We start from the raw sequence: 6653 nt of genomic DNA, 5'->3' as shown, positions 1-6653 counted from the left end.
AGGCTCTCTGCTAGGCAGGGAGCCTGCTTCTTCCTCTCTCTCTCTCCACTTGTGATCTCTCTCTGTCAAATAAAATATTAAAAAAAAAAAAAAATCATTCCCGGGGCTGCCTGGGTGTCTCAGTGGGTTAAGCCTCTGCCTTCAGCTCAGGTCCTGATCTCAGGGTTCTGGGATCAAGTCCCACATCGGGCTCTCTGCTAGGCAGGGAGCCTGCTTCCTCCTCTCTCTCTCTCTCTACTTGTGATCTCTCTCTCTGTCAAATAAATAAAATCTTTAAAAAAAAAGCATTCCCATTCATTTGTAAAAATTTTTGGTTTTGGATAGCAGTTGTCAGTTTTAATTTCTGGGTTAATACTTGAAATTATTTGCCAGTATGGAAGGAGATGACCTGCTTCAAAGCCTCAAATCCATTTTGAAATTCAAGGAGGTAAATCTACCTATTTTTCTACCTAAGTAACTTACCCATCTACATCAGTAATAATGGAGTTAGGCTATCTTGGAAGTCCATCTCATATTTGTAATTTACTCATTGTGTTCCTAAAAAGATTGGTAAAAATTATACCCAAGTCGGTGATCTGATAATCTGCATATATGTTGATGTAATAACTCAGGGAATATATTAATAATAATATTTAAGCATTTCTAGGAAGACTGGCAGTGCTCACTTCAGTACATACTGGCCAGTTTCTGTACGCCACCCCTCCCCCAATATTGTGCTACCTCTCTATTCCTTGGCTTTTATTTTCTTTCCTTCTCCTTCAAATTATTTTATCTCTGGCTTCCAATCTGTATACTACTATATTTATTATTATTTTCAATCTTACTATAGTGGGGTGAAGTGAGCAAAACTTCTTTTTTTAAGGAAGAAAAAAAGTCATGTAAAAGATATCCATATATACTATTTCTCTAAAGTAGATCTTCTACCTTCATCATTTCTTTTCCTTCCTTCCTTCCTTCCTTCCTTCCTTCCTTCTCTTTTCTCCCTTCTCCCTCTTCTCTACATCCCCTTCCTTTCCCCCCTTCCATTTCTTGTCAAGAAGAATGACTTAAATGGCCTCTCTAATTTATTCATTCATTCAACAGCTATTAATGGACTTCCTGCGTGTACCAAGCCCTGTGCTAGGCATTGTGATTACAAGAGTGAGTGAGACAGAGGTATCTTCATGGGCAGAAAGAGATATCAACTTAAATAGGTAAGTGAATAAATAAATAAATAAAATAATTACAAAACAAGATAATTTTTAAAAATGAGCACAGGATTGTAATTGTGGGTGGGTGAAGCCATTGGAGATGGCTTGGCCAATGTAGTCTGACTGAGAAGGAGATGAGATTTAAGGTGAGAAAAAGTCAGCCATGTGAAGAGCATTCCAGATGAAAGAAATATATTGTGATGTCCTGGGAGGGAGGAAAGGTAAACATTTTAGGAACTGTTCCAAGACTGATGAAGCTGAAATTCAGAGTGGAGTGGAGACAAAGCACAATGATGTGAAGTGAGATAGGAAGACAGGGTCACATAAATCAGCACAAGACCATATTTATATCTCTAAGATGTATATGGTCATACCTGTTACATTACTAGCATGTCACACAAGAACATCTAACAGTTAATAATAGCTAGCAGCAATGGAGCAGTTCATGATGTGTGTGGTGCTGACCCAAGAGCAACACAGCTATAATTATTTATCTTCAAAGCATTCCTATGAGACAGCTATAGGCATCATCCCCATTTTGCAGATGAGGAAGCTGAGGCACAGGGAGGTTAAATAACTTCCCCAATGTACTATAGCTAGGAAGATTAACCAGTGTAATTCATATGTGACCAATCTAGCAGTGGGCCTGCCTGCATTCTTAATTGCTGTGTTCTGCAATACAGCTTTGACAGGGCAGTTGGCCAAGCCCAAGCAGTTAAGAGTGACTTTAACTGAGTCAGTTGCAGATGGGCAGCCTGGAACTGGAATTAGATTTAAAAACTTGATGATTGGGTGAGCCTGGTGGTGGGTATTGTGGAGGGCATGTATTGCATGGAGCACTGGGTGTGGTGCATAAACAATGAATTCTGGAACACTGAAAAGAAAAAAAAAAGTCCCCGCAAAAAACTTGATGATTCAAGTTAAAGAATTTTGGCTAGAATATATCATAGGTGATATATTCATAGGGAAAACTCCTTGACATTGGTCTTGGCAATGATTTTTTGGATATGACACCAAAAGCAAAGGCAATACAAAAAAAACATACAAATGGGACTACATGAATTTAAAACACTTCTTCACAGCAAAGAAAAAAAATTAACACAATGAAAAGACAAGCTACAGAATAGGAGAAAAACTTTAAAGGCCATATATTCTATTCTATTCCATATATTCTATATTGGATTAATATCCAAAATATATTAAAAAAACTTGTATAACTCATTAACAAAAAGAGGAAATAACCTGATTTAAAAGTAGGCAGAAGATCTGAATAGACATTTTCTCAAAAGAAGACATACAAGTGGAAAACAGGTACATGAGAAGGTGCTCAACATCCCTAATAATCAGGGAATTGAAAATCAAAACCACAATGAGATATCATGTCACACCTGTTAGTGTGGCTTTTCTCAAAAATATTGGATAACAAGTGTTGGTGAGGATATGGAGAAAAAGGTACCCTTGTACACTGTTCGTGGGAATTTAAATTGGTATGGTCATTATGGAGAACAGTAGGGGGCTCCTCAGAAAATTAAAAGTAACATTTATTGGCATTTATCTGAAGTAACCAAATTCAGGATTTTGAAGAGATATCTGTGTTCCTATTGTGGCATTATTCACAATAGCCAATATATGGAAACAACTTAAGTGTCTGTCAGTGGATGAATGGATAAAGAAAAGGTGATATCTATCTAGATCTCTCTCTCCCTCCCTATCTATCTACCTCCCTAAATATCCACACATTCCATGGAATATTTTTATTGATTTATATATATCTCATATATTATTTAAGGTATATAACATAATGATTTGATATTTGTATATATTGTGAAATGATCACCATAATAAATCTAGATAATATCCATCACCACAGTTACAATTTTATTTTCTTGTGATGAGAACTTTTGAAATTAATTTTTCATTTTAATTCCAGTATGGTTAACATGTAGTGTTATAATAGTTTCAGGTGTGCAATACAGTGATTCAGTAGTTCTATACATCATCCAATGCTCATCACAAGTGCCCGCCTTAATCTTTATCACCTCAATCTTTATCCTTTACTTCACCTATCCTCCCACACACCTGCCCTCTATTAACTGTAGTGATGAGGACTTTCAGAATATACTGTTAGTCATTTTAAAATATACAATACAGTATTACTACCTGTAGTCACCCTGCTATACTACTGTGGAATACTATTCAGCCATAAAATAGAAGAAAATCCTGCCATTTGCAACGACATGGTTGATACTGGAGGGCATTATTGCTGAGTGAAATAAGGCTGATAAAGACAAATACTGCATGGTATCACTTATATGTAGAATCTAAAGAAAAAAAAAGTTAAACTCAGAGAGTAGAATGGTGGTTGCCAAGGGCTGAGGGATTGGGGAAAGGAGGAGCTATTGGTTAAAGGGTACAACCTTTGAGTTATCAGATGAATAGGTTCTGAGAATCTGATGCATAGCATGATGACTTAGTTTACAATATTGTATTGTAAACTCAAAATTTGCTGAGAATAGATCTAAAGGACTCTTCACCCAACTCCCCAAAAGGTAACCATGTGAGGTGATAAATGTGTTATTTAACTTGATTTTGGTAAATACGTATATCAAATCATCACATTGTACATTTTAATTATACATATAATTTGGCAATTATACCTCAATAAATCTTGGGGGATAATTTTCTCTGTCCTTAGATAGCCTAATTTTTTCATAAAAAGTATAAGCTTCTTTAAAACTCCCATCTAGCATCAACTATACTCAAATAAAAAACAAACAAAACAAAACTCTACATCTGGTTCCTGATTCTTTCCCTGCACCATCTCCAGCCTTTCTTCCATCTTCTCCCTAATACCTCTGTTGTTCCTACTTCAAAATTTATTATCTCCAGTTCAGGATTATTCATATATATACCTAAATCCTCCTCCTTTGTTATAACTTATGAGTGTATCTTCTAAAATTTAAGAAAGGTAGTATGGCTCAGCATTTAACTTTTTATTGTTATTTAGTAATTCATTTTTTTTTCTTTTAGAAAACACATTTCTTTTCAGTTTGGAAATTTATGTAATTTGTCGTTACTGGTATAAATGAATTCTAAATCCTTAAAAAGCATTTTTAAAATTCTTTCAATTTTTAAATTCTCACTTAGTTTGCTTTTTACCTTCCCTCTTTAAATGTGCTTCTTGTGCTGTTTTTGTGTATGTATGTACATCAATGTGTTTCTTATGCAGGGGACAACCCTCCATTTTCCGGTTCCTGAGAACTGCAGGGAATTCTATTGGTTAATCTCTCTGTGATACACTATCTCCTTTTCTTGGGCTCAGAGCAGTAGTCCTCTGGTGAAGGCTATTAAGGGAGGTCCATAGAGAATTATACTAAAGGAGCCTCTGGCTAATGAGGCTGACCCTGAGACTCTGTGAATCTTCATCACCAGTGCCTCATGGGCAACATTTGATGGATGGGGTGAAGTTGCCAGGGGACAGTTGCGCTAAGCTTAAAGAAATGCGATTGATTTACAACTGGACAGAAGTTTCTAGCACGACTGTATAACACTTCTGTGGATGATGTACCTATTAGGAATTTTCTAATTAATTAATAAGGTCAGAGGTCTGACATACAATCTGAATTAAGAACGAGTCAGAGTGGCCAATAATAGGTATGGAAAAAGATGTAGGTGAACCCAGCCCTTTTCAAGATTGCAGTAGGATTGGTGTTTATAGTGGGAGATCACTACTCCCTGTAGTACTATGATTACCACTATCTTATCTGTTACCACCAAGTCCTCTTTCCTCTCCAGTCAATCACCTTTTGGGCCCATGCCTTAAATGTCAGTGTACCCTAGGTGTTGTTCTCAGATCACCTTTTTTCTCAATCTGAACATTCCAGGTGTTCTTACTCACACACTGAGATTCCAGAGCATGCTGGTAGCTATTTGTATATTCAGCTGCCCTCCAGACTTCTCTTCTGAGTTGTCCCCGCATCTTGACCTCAGCATATCAGAAGCTGAACCCATTAACTGCCCTTCTCTCCACTCAAACCTTTGTTCCTCTTGTATTTCTTTTTTTTTAAAATTTTATTTATTTGACACAGAGAGAGAGAGAGATCACAAGTAGGCAGAGAGGCAGGCAGAGGGAGAGAGATGGAAGCAGGCTTCCCGCTGAGCAGAGAGCCCAATGCAGGGTTCGATCCCAGGACCCTGAGATCATGACCTGAGCTGAAGGCAGAGGCGTAATCCACTGAGCCACCCAGGCACCCCCGTCTTGTATTTCTTATCTTGAATAAATGGCACTGTCCTCTACCTGGTTATCTAAACGATGGTCTCTACTGTCATCCTTGACTTCTTCCTCTCCTGTATCCCAAGCTCTATTTTGCTGCCTGTTTTACCTTTCGGTGCTGTTCAATTACTTCCACTCTACTTCTACTACCCTCAACCTTGGCATCATTGTCTTTCTGGGCTACCTTAATCCATACTTAATGTAGCTTAAAACTGTTCAATGACTCATTATCATCACTAGAATCAAGTATTTACCCTTTAACTTGGTGTACAGGCTGTTTATGATTTATACCCTGCTTATATTCCCAGCTTTATATTCTTTAATATCTTATGCTCAGACTACAACAAATGGTCTCTCATTCTTAGAACATGTTGTGTTTTGTACTTATCTACCCTGACATATCTCTCTATCTGAAATATCTTCTTTCTACCTCCACCTGTAAATTACTATCTTTCAAAACCCAACCTAGAAGTCACCTCTTCTATGAAGTCTTCTTAGATGACTGGTTCCTCCCAAAGTTAATTGCTTTCTGCTTTGCACTACCTGTATGCCTTGTGCATACTTTTATTATAGCATTAGTCGCATCATAATGATGTTGCCTACTTTTCTTAATAAACTCTGAGTTTGAGGGGAAAGACCTTGCTGATTTATCTCTGATATTCCAAAATGCCCAGCTTCAGAAGGGGTCCCAAGGGAGCCAGATTAGAAAAGCATTAGCAGGAAGCCGTAAATACTGAGCAGAGACATATCAATTGTGTCACACATTAGGGGGTACGAAGTTTGTGGTTTGAGTCCAGGAATGTTAACTGAGTAATGAAAAAACATCCAACAATTTCTAAACTAGAGATGCTACAATGTATCATTTACAGTGTCTAGTTTTCTTTTCTTTTAAAAAAATTTTTATTTATTTATTTCACAGATGAGGGAGGAAATACAAGCAGGGGAAGTGGGAGAGGGAGAAGCAGGCTTCCCAGAGAGCAGGGAGCCTGATGTGGGGCTGGATCCCAGGACCCTGGGATCATGACCTGAGCTGAAGGCAGATGCTTAATGATTGAGTCACCCAGGAGCTTCCAGTGTCTAGTTTTCAACCAAACTATGGAAATGCAAAGAAATAGGAAAAATGTGACCCATACCGAGGAAAACAACAAACAGCAATTTTCTCTAAGAGAGATCAAATGCTGGATTTAGCA

This window comes from Enhydra lutris, unplaced genomic scaffold (assembly GCF_002288905.1).
Source record: "Enhydra lutris kenyoni isolate GAN:26980312 unplaced genomic scaffold, ASM228890v2 scaffoldscaffold39, whole genome shotgun sequence".
NCBI lineage: Eukaryota > Metazoa > Chordata > Mammalia > Carnivora > Mustelidae > Enhydra > Enhydra lutris.
Note: the sequence above shows the minus strand (reverse complement) of the source record.